At 46.5% G+C, this 13,796-nt stretch overlaps 2 long non-coding RNA genes across 4 annotated transcripts in view; both read left to right on the top strand.

Moving 5' to 3' along the window:
* Positions 1-2,842: 2,842 nt before the first annotated feature.
* The window catches only part of LOC140516438 (uncharacterized), a 247,288-nt gene continuing 236,334 nt past the window's right edge, over positions 2,843-13,796 (top strand). The window contains exons 1-3 of one of the 3 annotated variants that reach the window (XR_011971362.1): positions 2,843-3,039; positions 3,137-3,229; positions 3,495-3,838. This is a non-coding gene — a long non-coding RNA (uncharacterized lncRNA). Of the gene's footprint in view, positions 3,040-3,136; positions 3,230-3,491; positions 3,839-13,796 lie in introns of those variants that run through there. The other 2 variants (XR_011971361.1, XR_011971363.1) reach the window with 2 other exon arrangements.
* LOC140515530 (uncharacterized) lies at positions 9,612-13,713 on the top strand. Its single transcript, XR_011971070.1, has 4 exons — positions 9,612-9,772; positions 10,108-10,190; positions 11,566-11,647; positions 12,697-13,713. It is a non-coding gene; the product is annotated as an uncharacterized lncRNA (long non-coding RNA).

Below are 13,796 nucleotides of genomic sequence, written 5' to 3'. Positions count from 1 at the left end.
ACATCTCGCAAGCAATCGATCCAGGTAAGGAGGTGGCCAAACCAACAAGGAGGGAGTCTGGACAGCATTCAGCACTGGGTAGCCAAAGACCTGGGCCAGACTGGGGCCACAGAGAAGGGCCAATGGAGAGGCAGAGGGGAACACAGGGTGGGGGAGGGGAGGAAGGGGATGCTTCCAGGGAGAGCCACAGGGCTCAGACCTAGTAACTAACTCATCACACCCCTCTGGGATGCTGAGAACGTGCCAAAGAACTGGAGGGGTCGGAGCCTTTGGAACAGCAAAAAGGTTGCTGGGAACCACAAAGGGCCCCGTGGGAGAGCGGCTGCTGGGCAAGCTGTTAGCCTGGCCATGGCTTAGCATCTATATCTTGATTCCTCTCTGCAGTCTTTATAAGTGGCTTTTAAATTTCAGGGGAAGTTTTTCATCCTAATTGCTGAAAGAAAAGAGAGAAAAAAAAGACATGACTCAAGGGTGTGCTTTGCGAGGGAGGGAAACCCCACAATGTCCATGGAAAGAGCATCCCAGTCACAGGATCACAGGTTTGGAGCTGGGAAGGGACATCACACTCCATTAAACTCAACAGAGGAGGAAATGGAGACACAGAGGTTAAAGACCTTGCCCAGGGTGACACAGCTACTAGGGGAGGCTCAATTCAATCCCAGGTCCCCTGACTCCCCCAGTCCAGAGTTGTGTCCTCCACACTATGCTCCCTCAGATGACATATAATGATTTTAAGAAAACAAACTTTTCTGTAGGAGGTTTATCCAAAAACTTTCAAAGTTTTTTTTTTTTCCTAAGGCCTACCAGATCCCACTGAGAAAAACCAGAAAGATGGTTCAGAATCTTCAGAGTTTCTTTGGATGGGATCTAAGCTGAGTTTCAGGCAAAGGACTCAGAGACCATGAGCAAGAGGAGCTGATTATTGGATGGAGAGAGTCTAACTGAGTCAGAATTCTGTGTAGGAATTGAAAGTTGGGGAAAAAATCGGAAAGGTATCATGCAAGTTGTATCACCTCTGTCAGAAAGGCTTGGCTGGGTCAATGCAAGCCTTGAAGGAAGAAGGAAGCTTTCAGACCATATTGGTCAAACCTAAAGGGTGGGCAAAGGGTGACAGGACTTACAAAGAACTGCCCAGTAAGGCAGAAGCCCTGAAGGAAAATAGTGGTGCTTTAGGCTGGAAAGATAATGTAATGGCAGTTTACAGAGGTTTCAACTGCAAAGTTAAGCATTTGTATCCTGTCCTGCAGGCTCTAGGGAGGCACCCCAGAAATCTTTCCACAGCCTGTCTGTTGGCCCTGCACTTTTCCCCTCATATCTGTAAATATTTGTTCTTGTGACCATCCATACTTCATCAGTCTTGACTGACAACAGGATCTCAACCAGAATCCTATTAATCAGTTGCCTGGAGAAAATGAGTCAAAGAGAGTAAGAAGGAAACCCATGCACAAGCATTCATCGAACCAGTTCCTTGGACTTTAGAAGTAACCCTAGAAACATCTCCATTGATTAGACATGGTCTCAGGCAATCCTTCAGTCTAGAGGGAAAGCAGGAGGTGGACCTGAAGCTCTTGAAAAGGAGACCCCAGCATAGACGAAGGGAATCTTACACAAAATTGCATCCTTGGGCCAGGCATTCACAGCAGGGGGGGCAATGTTGGATGCTGGGTCAGAATCCTTCATTTGGATCCACCAACAGTGACCAGACTTGATAAAGTAGAATGGTAGAACACCCCAGTTAGAAGAAGGCCAGAATTTTCCCAAAGTATGCACCTGATCAAGAATAGGTAACGGAAAGGGAGAATTTGCCCAGAACTCAATCACTAACAGCTGAAATGTGGGTGAGAATGGCCTCTAGGAGACACCCCAGAACTCTATACACAGACTGCCTTTCAGCCATGGACAGTTCCAGTGCAGATATGGAAAGCAGCAGAGGGGTCTGAATGACCTGAAATCCAGACCAGACAAACAGCAGAGGAACCTGCAACACAAAAGGTAAGAGGAAAGTAATGATTCACAGCAGGGAGTCAAAGCCCAGGGTCCAACAGCAACTCATTGTAGTCATCCATGAACAAAGGTGATCTGTCTAAGTCTTGTTTTGAATTGCCTTACTATTACTATCCTTTTGTCAGCAGTGGTAAATTTGAATGTAACATAATCATGCCTTGGTTTCTGTCCCTTCAGGTTTTACAATTTTCATTCACCTTCCAAAGGTGGGGAAGCCACAGCTGTTGTTCTTCTGAGCTCGTAATTTCCATAGGAACAGCACAGTCCACGTCTTCCATGCTCTCCTTTCAAATGTGTACGTGACTTTCCCACTTACCTGTGCTGACTACCGGCACAATTTTCATAGATTTGGAGTGAGAAGGCACCTTAAAACTCATCTAGTTCTAAAAGTCGCGTTTGTGCCATCACCTTCCCAATAGAAAATCAGCTTATTACCTTATCCTAGCAGAGCAAAAGCTGGAGGCAGCACAGCTCCCTCACTTGCAAATATGTACTTCCAAACACTAAGCAATCAAAAGTACAGCTTGATTGATTGACTGACAAGAGTATACCCCATTGCAGAGTGTCACGCATGAAGAAAGTTAAAGGCATGTCAGATTTTAAAGTTGGTATTACCATTTATGGTGAAAAAAAGTCAGTGTCACCACTGTTGGGTTTCAAAACCCATAGGACTAATTTTGGTTAAAAAAGGCAATTTAGCCTTTTTATGCCAAGTAGAACAGTACAACCATATTTGGTAAAAATGCCTCTACTGTGAGCAGTTGTTGAGATGTCAAGCATTGTTGGGTCAATGGGAGTGTCACCCCTACTGTGGGTATAAATAGAGGGCCAGAGCTCCGTGGAAAGCCTAAATCTGGGCCAACAAGTCTAAGAGGGAGGGTATCAACTTCCCTCCCCTGGGAAAGTGAGTGATAACCCAAGAGTCCCGACCTAACTGAAAGTAGAGGCTCAAGGTTTTGTACTGGTCATTCTAGATATTCTGAGTTAAAATAAAATCTCAGTCCCTCTACAAAGATTTTCACGTTGGAACTCAAGGTAGTTTACTGCTCTTTCTAGACTGTTGAGTAAAAATCTCAGTCCCTCTACAAAGGTTTTCAAGTTGGAACTCAAGGTTGTTTACTGCTCATTCCAGATATTCTGAGGGAAAATCTTGGCACCTCTACAAAGATTTTCAAAAACAAGACTTGGCTTCCACACTTTTAAAAGCATGACATTCTCCAGTCAGGTAAGCACCCTTGGCTCATTGATCCTCACCCCCAAACGTTAAGAACTTAAGGTCATGCGGATGTATCCTGCACGTTCAAAATGACGATAAAAGTAGACACGTACGGAGTAAGCAAGTTCCAACTTAATGTAGTTTCTTACTCTTCATGAATTGAACTTGTAACATGGTGTTTTTGATGGAGGAACGTATAGTAACCTCCAGCTTTGGAGAGCCTCACATTTCCAGGGGTCAGGAGGTATTTTTTAATCTATTCATTTTGCAGCAGGAGCAGCAGGAGCAGCAGCAGCAGCAGCAGCAGCAGTAGCACTACCAACTCTCTCTAACCAAGATCCTTGTAAGACAAGATCTTCCTCAGTGTCAGGTTCCTGTCAGACAATGTCACTGTCCTGGGGCTGCAGGTGTGCTCTGGATTACAGCACGCAAGACAGCATGGCGCCAGTGAGGAATAACATCCTGCAGCCTCTTTCCAGCCAGTTAAGGACACCTCTGTGACGTGACGCTGATCATCCTAGATGCGCTCTGCATCTTCTGCATCGTGCACTCAGTCTTCTGTCTTTTCCTGGCTTTCCTCTGTGTTGGTCACTAAATAAAGTGATTGATTACGAACAACTCGAGATTTCTCGTGTCTTTAATAATCTTCATTTGTCGGTGCAACTGAACTATCTAAAACTCTGAATTAACTGGCATTGTATATAAGAGTAACTCTAGACTCATTCACAGTAAAATTCAGAATAAAACACTGATAATGCCCATTGGGCTTCACTTCATTGGGACTAGAAATCGAGGCATAACGTAGACAAAGGGACAAAATTATCTCTGCAGGGAAAATGGTCTATTTGTAACTGTCAATACCCAAACATAATTAATAAAAATCAGACCTCATGTCACAAAAGGGAGGAATAAGAGACATGTCATTCTAAGCAACAAGATGGTTTAAAACTCAGTCAAGATTTACCAGAAATCACAACACTTTAGGAAAAATATTGATGAGAAGCCACATTACTTTGTGGATCAAGGGCAACGAACGACGGATTATGTCCCCAACTTTTTCCACAGCAAAAATCAGTTGACAGAAATAAAGAATTTCAAGGAAATAAAGAATGCCCTGTTGTACAAGATACTCAAGCGCTGGAGGGTGTGGCAGCACGTAGTGGAAGGTCCACGTGGTGCCAGGAGGTATGTGTCAGGTGCCTGTTCCTTACAGACCAGCCAAACTAAGGACAGCAGGCTGGCCACCAGTTGGTTTGTCCACCACAAATCAATATTGGATACAGGGAAGGAATGTAGGTTCACTAAAGGACTGGCTTGGAAGAAGTGCATAATTCAGAAAACTCAGGTATGATAATAGAAGAATCTGGGATATACTAATGTTGATATACTGTGCTCCCAGCACAGAAGTTCCCTTCATAACTGCACATGCCATCCCCTATCTGTGAGTTTTAATGAGTCCCTACAGCACAAAGGTTACCTTGCCAAGGGTAAGGGTTCTTCCTATCCTACCTCTGATGCCTCCATGCTATTTCGGTCATCTCTGATTCTCTGTGTCCCAGACAACATCCTAGGATTTACCAAGCTAATTTGCACACTCCAACTTCTGAACATGGAGAGTATCACAGGGAATACTGGCACATATGCACCATGAAAAAGTGGGCAAAGTTTGGCAGCCAAGGTCAGACCCATTCCCAAGCCAGTGCAGCTACAATTTCTCATGCTGAGGAGATGAGATCTTTGTCACACTGATCATTAAAATTAAGCATTTCTGTGGTACTGAGAGTGCTGAATTTCCTTAGCAAACATTTCTCAAGAGGTCAGACTAGAGAGAACAACTCAAAAGAATTTCACAACAAATAATCTAAGGAAAACTCTTGAGTACTATTCTCTGTCTCTCCCGCCAAACAAGCTCTATGAAATCTTGGGGCCATGTCATGTGATGTAATTTTATAACTCGGTCTGACTATAGAGGGATGTACCAGAGATGTAGAAGACTATCAAGATGGTAAAACAGGTTCTTCTTCATTTGCTGAGCTAAGGCTGGTATAAGCATGACAGATTGGCTTTCTTCTTCCTCGTGCTGCCTTCAAACCCAGCCTTCACAGGCTTTCTTACATCCCCTAGGGGTGAATGACACTGGTCTACTCAGTGAAGCTCAGGAGCATGGCCTGGATTCTGATACTGGGGGAATCTCTGGCCAGGGTGGATAGCTACAGCCATCTCCAGGAAGTTCTGCGTCCTGGGGACACTACTGCTAGGCAGGATGGAGATGGAAAAGTTACCATTGCCCTTGGACGGTTCCAGACTCACCTGGAGCCTGCCCTGCTCCTTTTTCTGGAGGGCCTGGACAGTTCCACTGTAGACATGGAAAGCAGGAGAGGGGCCTGAATGGCCTGAAATCCAGACTCAGGCAAAAGAGTAGAGGAACTTGCAGCACAAAAGGGTAAGAAGGTATTCAGCATTCACAGCAGGGGGTCTCAACGCAAGTTCCAGCAGCAAACCACTGTGGTGATCCAAGAGCACTGACTGCAGATTAGCAAGCCCCTGCTTCAAGAGGGACCCCAGTACTTGGCTAGAATTCAACAAATGAACTCCTCAGTAACAACGAGAAGAATGGCCCAAACAAACCCAACCCAGGAACAAATGGGTTAACACAAAAGGAGCCCAGAGAGATAGATGGAGGGACACTGATGTTATGTCTTCGGCTACAGGTGGAATACAGAGGAAGTGTTCTTCTCAAGTGAATGGAAGCAACGATCCTCAGTGCCCCTTATGGGGGACCCAGGAACCTTGCAGGGTACCAGGTGTCTCAGCAGGAGGCCCTCCAAACTTCTTTGTGGAGAGAACCCCACAGAAAGTAATCTGGGCACATGGTGGTTTCTGAGAAAACCTCCTAGGCTGCAGGGGCATCTGTGGATGGGCCAAATGCCAGCAAATTTTGTGGTAGAGCAAAAGAGGATGAATATAAATGAAGCCCTCAACTTAGATCTGGCTGTCACCATGGCATCACAGCACAGAGTACTGAACAGATTCCCTCATATCTGCAAAAAGTTGTTCTTGTGACCTTCAATATTCCTTCAGTCCTGACAAACAATAGGATCTCAACCAGAATCCCATTAATCAGCTGCCTAGCGAAAATGAGTCAAAGAGAGCAACAGGAAAGCCCAAGCAGAAGCATTCAGTGAACCAGCTCCTTGGACAGCAGAATGAACCAAGAAGAATTTAAAATGAATACACATGGTCCAAAGGCAATCCATCAGTCTAGAGGAAAAGCAGCAAGTCACCTCATAGCTCCTGAAATGGAGACCCTGGTATAGAGGAAGATAATCTTATAGAAAGTCCAATGCCTGGGTCAGGCCTTCACCTCAGGGGGGCCTACGGTGTGATATGGGCCAGAATCCTAAAGTTGCACCTGCCAAGAATTTGTAGAACACATAAAACAGAATAATGGAAAACCACAGGTGGAGGTAGGCTAAAATTTCCCTGAAGTATGTCCAGGGTCAAGAAAAGGGAACAGGTTGTCCAAATCCACACAGAATGATATCTCTCACTGTGGGGCTAAGGGTGAACTCTAGGAGATACCCCAGAAATCTTTCCTCAGACTGCTTGTTGTCCCTGCACAGTTCCAGTGTAGACACTGCAAGGAGTGTAGGGTCCAGAATGGCCTGAAATCCAGATCCAGGAAACAGAAGAGGAATCTGCAGGACAAAAGGTCAGAAGAAATTAAGGATTCATAGCAGGGGTTCCTAACCTAGGTTCCAGGACTACCCCACTGTAGTGATCTGTGAACAATAACTGGAGAGTAGACCGTACAAGAAGGACCCGAGTACTTGGTCAAAATCTCCCACATGAACTTCCCAGGGAAAAAGAGAAGAATGGTAAAAAAATACAAATCCAATCCAGGAACAAATTGGTCTAAAAAGTGAGCCCAGACAGACCTTCGTTGGAGGAACACTGATGTTATGTCACAGCCTATAGGCGGAACGCAGAGGAAGTGTTCTGCTCAGCTGAACATAAGTACTGGGCCTGAGTGTCCAGTAAATTGTCCAATGTGCCAGCAGGCACAGCAGGAGGCCCTCCAAGGGCCTCTTAGGAGGGAACACCACGGAAATTGATCCAAGCACATTGTGGTGACTGGGATAATCTCTTGAGGTAGAGAGAGTATTGGTGGAAGGGCCCATTCGCAGCTAGGAACGCCATAGAGAGCCAGATTATGAAAATGAAACAAAGCCCTCAACTTAGAGCGAGTCATCACAGCAGGGGGCCCTGCCATGGACCACGGAACATATCCTGTCACATCTATGGAATGATGTCCTGGTGACCTTTAATATTCCCCCAGTTCTTACTGACAATAGCATCTCAAACCAGAATCCCCTTAATCCCAGTGAGAAGAAGTGTCAGAACACTCAACAAGAAAGTCCACGTGTACAGAGAGAAGAGCAGGACAGGGCTGGGTCTGAAAGATGCTAGATTCTTCCTGCACAAGGCACTTCTGTCCCCTCTGGGCGAGGTTAGGCAAAGCTTACATTACCATGTCAGTGGTGTTCCATGCCTCCCTGGTCACATGTCTTTCTCTCATGTCTGCTCCCATTTCCTCACCACCTTGGTTTCACTTCTTCATTGTATTTGGAATCAGAAGACCCAGAGGGCCCATCCTGCCTGTCCCTGTTCCCTGTGGCCTTTCCCCAGTGGGTTCCTGAGCAAACTAACTTCCTTGGGCCCCAGGGCTACCTCCTATGTAAAATGGGGGGAGCAGACTGGGTGGACCTGCTCAAGTCCCATACAGATTGACAACTGATCCTGTTCCTTACCCCACACCTGAGCCTCAAGCGCAAGCTGACTGAATGAAGTCCAGTTCCATTTTCCAGGGAAAAGGCTAAGTCATGTGTAGACTTCAAGTTCTGGCAGAATGTCTTAGAAGGGTAAGCGTGGGAGAGGCAGGAAGAAAGTCTCAGCAGTTTTCGGTGTTCTAAAATCTCATCCTGAGGGGTCTGGGCAGCCAAATGTCTACGAATGTAGGAAGTAGGTCCTGAGGATCATGGGGAAAGGGGACAAAGAGGGGAATGGGGGTGGGAAAGCAGAGAGTAACCTAATTGATGGCTTTCCACTGGAACCCATCACTTTGAGCAGGGAATTACCAATCCGTCAAGGGAAAATATTTAATCATGGAAGGAACGCATCTACTCTGGAAGGACGGGACAGGATGGACAGTGGGAAAGCAGAGGAAGCCAAAGGCTTCCATGCACGTTTCAAGGAAAGAGGCTGAGAATAGGTATGATGGGAGAAAGCACGCTAACACACATGGCAGGTATAGTAGAACTTTTATTTTTTTTAACTAACTAGCTTTTATTTTTTTAACTAACTAGCTTTAATCAGTTCATTGTTGAAGGAATCACAAGTCCTCGACGTCAGGTACCTTCAGCATTTTCATCATCTTCTTGTACTCGTTGTCGAGGTGACGGAAGAGAGGACAGCCGCAGATCAGGTCCACTGCATCTTGGTCCCGGTCTTGATAGCAAGTCATCAAAGTTACCAACAAACCATACTCGCCGCTGAATGGGAAAGTTGGAAAACAGACACAAGTTTCCTTCAGGCACTTGGAGGCTGCAGGGAAATCCAGGTCACACAGATGGGCTAGACACTCCAACAGGGCTCTCTGGCGGCCCAAAGAGAAGCACGCTACCTTCATACACAAGTGTTTCTCCTGGCCTAGGGACATCGCAGCGTCCCTGTAGTTCTTGTGCCTCACCAGCACCTTGGAGGCTCGGCCAGTGAAGTCCAGGGCCAGCAGGAAACGGTCATCCCCTTCAAGGAGCTGGGATGCCTGCTGGTAGAGATACACCACGTGGTGCGGGATGTGGCTCTCCAGCAGGTGGCTGAAGCGCCTTAAGGTCCAGGCTGCGATGTCTACCTCTCCACACTCCAGGTACCAGGAGATAGCCTGCTTCACGGCTTCAGCGGCATCCTCCACGTGGTCGGACGTGCTCAGGTACAGGCCGGCTTGCTCGTAGGCCATGGCGGCACGGAGGGGCACTTGGTTTTTCTCGTGGGACTCGGCTTCCTTGAGGAAGGCTTCTGTGGCCTTCTCCACCCTCTTAGCTCTGCAGAAGGCTAAGGCAGCCTGTGCATATTCGCTAGCAGCCTTGCCATAGTCTGGCTTCCATCTCAACAGCCCGACGTGTGTGTGTTGGATGGCCTTGGCCATATGCCGCAGGCCCTCCCTGCTTTGTTGTCCTGCCATGTCCGGGGCTGAGCAGGCGCAAAGGGGAACGATGAGGAGAGAGAGAGAGGGAGAGCCACAGCTCACCCCAGTCACAGAACCGAACAGAGTGTGCAGTGGAGCATTGTGGGGGAGGGGTGCCAATGGAACATCCCATAGATTCCAGAAGAATCCTGACAGAGGGCCCCCTAGTCAGAGCCACAGGGCAAGCTAGGCCCGGGGACAGAGGGCCTCCTGGACCTGTGCAGAGGAAGAAGGAGCTCTCACAAGTGATCCATGTGGGCAAGGAGGTGGCGGAACTAACAAGGAGGGAGTGCGTAGAGCATTCAGAGGTGGGTAGCTAAAGACCAGGGCCAGACTGGGGAGGACAGAAAAGGGCCAATGGAGAGGTAGAGGGGAACACAGGGTGGGGGGAGGGGAAGGGGGTCTGTCCCAGGGGAGTCACAGGGATCAGACCTTGTAACCGGGAGAGCAGCTGCTGCTGGCCAAGCTGTTCACCTGGCCAGGGCTTACCCTCTATCACCAGTGATTCAGCTCTGTCAGTGTTTATAAAAGCCTTTTAAATTTTGGGAGAATTTATTTTCATACTAATCGCTGAAAGAAAAGAGAGGGGGGGAAAGTCATGACTCAAGGGTCTGATCCTACGACCGTGATGTTGTTTCCACAGGACCACAAATGTGGAGCTGGGAAGGGACATCACAGGCCCTTAAACTCAACAGAGGAGGAAACTGCAGCACAGAGTTTAGAGAGGTGACTTGCCCAGGGTGACACAGCTACCAAGGGAGGCTCAATTCAAACACAGGTCCCCTGACTCCCCAAATCCAGAATTTTATACACTACACTATACTCCCTCTCATGATATAGAATGATTTGTTTTTTTAAGTATAAAAGCTAGAGATTTATTGTAATTTTCTCGATAATAAATTATCCAATTGGCTATGACGCTTTCCCACAACTGAACACCACCTTTCCCATTGACTAGTACCGAAATTGGCACTTAACCAGATTGAGGAACAAGGCAGAAAGAGCAGACGTGAATATCATGGGAACTCAACTTACACTCCTTGTGCCTGTGTACTGCACATTATTCTTGCCAAGGAACAGTGTCTGAACAGATTAGGGGGGCAATATGGCCTCCACAACCATGTCTGAGGCACGCAGTTACAGAAGTAACAGAACTGAAATTCAGTATTTCCCTTGAAATATCGGTCTGCACTCATGTTACTTGAACACCTTTCAGTTTTTTAAAACTGTACACAAGGGAAACAAACTGACCTAAGTGAATACTGGACCAGGCAATCAAATACATGGCTAAGTTCTAGGTCATCTTTGAATTGCTCCTAGAGGAATGTACCACCCAACAGTCTGAGAATTAGCCACATAGGATTTCTCTAGAAGAAAGGCTGTAGAAAGAGAAGCCCAACGGGCTTACTGCATAGTTGGAACAGTTCTTTATCTTTTCTCTGTAAATTTCTACATTACCCAATATCCATTTCAATTCATACAGATGCTTGGTTACCAGGTACAATCCTGGTCCAATTTGGAGGCAGTTTTCCTCCAAAATGTCTCCTCTCTGAGCTTCTGAAAAGCGGAATGCTCACCTATTCTTATAGGACTACCAAAACTCTTTGGAAACTAGTGGCTCAGAAATCATTTTTAATTCACTTATTACCTGTGCACAAGAGAAACAGCTGATAAACCCAAAAGAAAGTTTAATGTGCCCATGTTGGTTAAAAGTAATTGAAATCTCAGGACCCTTTCAGTGAAAGTAACATTTCTAATTACCAATCACTGGGCATGTTAGAATAGCTATGGTAAAGCTCAAAAGCCTTGGGCAAGAGCGCTTTCTGCAAATAATACACCACTTCTTCAGTCTGCACAAAGACTACAAGGTAATTGACAGCTGCTCTGTGAATGTCGAGAGAGTGTTACAATGTAGCTTTCTGTACAATGAAATGTACACTTAAGGGCTAATCAGGATCAGCATTTTTACTATACTTTAAATGAAGTTCCCTAAACAGCACTTTTGCTGAGAGATGCGTATCCAAGTTGCCTTAAGATTCTACATAACTAGAGAAGAATCTGCTTTCATATTTAATTGTTCTCTGTCCTTTTTTGTTACAAGGGTCCCGCTTAGATGATTCTCTTGCAATGGACAGCTTCAGATGTGCATACTCTATGGTATACCAGAGGGGCACAAATGTTCAGTAAGTGTATGAATAACACATCACACCCCTATGGGGTGGTGAGGGCATGCCAGTGAACCAGGACCGCGGTCCTTTGCAACAGCAAAGAGGTCACCAGGGACCACAAAAGGTCATGCGGGAGGGAGTCTGCTGGCCAAGCTGTTAGCCTGGCCAGGCACTACCCTCTATCACCACTGGCTCAGCTCTGCCAGCCTTCATAAATGGCTTTTAAATGGCAGGGAAATTTTTAAACATTAATTGTTTTAAAAAAGAGAGAGGAAAAAAATGACTCAAGGGTGTGCTTGGGGGAGGGAAGCCCCCAAATGCCCTGTGGAAACAGCATCACAGTCCTAGGATCACAGGTGTGGAGCTGGGAAGGGACAGCACAGGCCATTAAACTCCTCACAGGAGAAAATGCAGGCACAGAGGTTAAATGACTTGCCCAGGGTGACACAGCTACTAAGGGAGGCCCAATTCACACCCAGGTCCCCTGGTTCCACAAGTCCAGAATTTTGTCCACTGCACTGTGATGATATATAATGATTTTTAATAAAGCAAACTTTCCTGTAGGAGGTATATCCAACAACTTTTAAACTTTGTTGTTTTGCTAAGGCCTACCAGATCCCATTGAGAAAAACCTGAAAGATGGTTCAGAATCTCCCAAGCTTCTTTGGATGGGATTTAATCTGAATTCCAGGCAAAGGACTCAGAGAGCCATGAGCAAGAGGAGCTGATTATGGGAGAGGGATGTCTACCTGAGACAGATTTCTGTGTCTGGGCTGGAAGTTGGGGAAAAGATTGGGAAAGGAATCACACAAATGGTAGCGCCTGGGCCAGAAAGGCTTGGCTGGGTCAAGTCAAGGCTTGAAGGAAGAAGGAAGCTTTCAGGGAATATTGGTCAAAAACCAAGGGCAGGCACAGGATGGCAGGAAGAACAAAGAACTGCGCAGTAAGGCAGAAGCACATAATCCCTGAAGGAGAAGAGTGGGGCTTTAGGCTGGAAAGATAGTATAAAGGCAGGCTACAGAGGCCACAAAAGCAAAGCTAAGCATTTCTATCCTGTGCTGCAGGTTCTAGGGAGGCACCCCAGAAATCTATCCACACATGGCCAGTCAGCCCAGGACAGATCCAGTGTATACATGGAAAGCAGCAGAGCATTCAGAATGACCTGAAATCCAGACCCAGGCAAACAGAAGAGGAATCTTCAATACAAAAAGATAAGAGGGAAGTGATGATTCACAGCAGGGGGTCCTACCCTAGCACCCCCGTCCCCCTAGCAACCCACTGTGTGATCCATGCACAATGACTGGCGAACAGACAGCCCCTGGTCTAAGAGGGACCTGACTACTAGGTCAGCATACCCCAAATAACCTCCTCTGCAAAACAGAGAAGAATGTTCAAAAGCAAACCCAACCCAGGAACAAAGTGGTTAAAAAAATAGGTCCAGAGAGTCTTTGGATGCAGGGCCACTGATCCTATGTCAGGGCCTATAGATGAAGCACCATGGAAGTGTTCTGCTCAAGTATATATAAGCAGTGAGCCTGATTGCCCAGTAAGGAGGACACAGGAAACATCCAAGGTGCCAGCAGTCATAGCAGGAGGTCCTCAGAGGGGCTTTTCTGAGGGAACCCCATAGAAATTGATCCGGGGGCCTTGTGGTTCCTCAGAAATTTCTCCTGGGTTAGAGGGAGTGAGGATGTTTACAATGGTCAATTCCCCTCAAGTTGCAGTAGAACAAAAGAGAATGAATCTGAAGCAAAACCCTCCATGGAGAGCAGGCAGTCACAGCAGAGGGCCCTTCAATAGACTACAGAACAGATTCTGCCAAAACTATGGAAAGATATCCTGGTGAACTTCAATATTCCTCCAGTTGTTACTGACAATAGGTTCTCAAAGCAGAACCCCATGAAACGGCTGCCAAGTGAAAAGAAGTTTCAGAACGCTCAACCAGAAAGTCCATGTGTACAGAGAGAAGAACAGGACAGGGCTGCGTCTGAAAGATGCTACAGATATCTTCTGCACAGGCACTTCTGTCTCCTCTGGGTGAAGTTAGGGAAAGCTTATATTACCTTGAGTAGTGTTCCATGCCTCCCTGGTCACATGTCTTTCTCTCTTGTCTGCTCCCATATCCTCATCACCTTGGTTTCGCTGCTTCATTGTATTTGGAATC

Source organism: Notamacropus eugenii, chromosome X, assembly GCF_028372415.1.
Source record: "Notamacropus eugenii isolate mMacEug1 chromosome X, mMacEug1.pri_v2, whole genome shotgun sequence".
Classification (NCBI taxonomy): domain Eukaryota; kingdom Metazoa; phylum Chordata; class Mammalia; order Diprotodontia; family Macropodidae; genus Notamacropus; species Notamacropus eugenii.
This window is presented reverse-complemented; position numbering and strand designations above follow the sequence as displayed.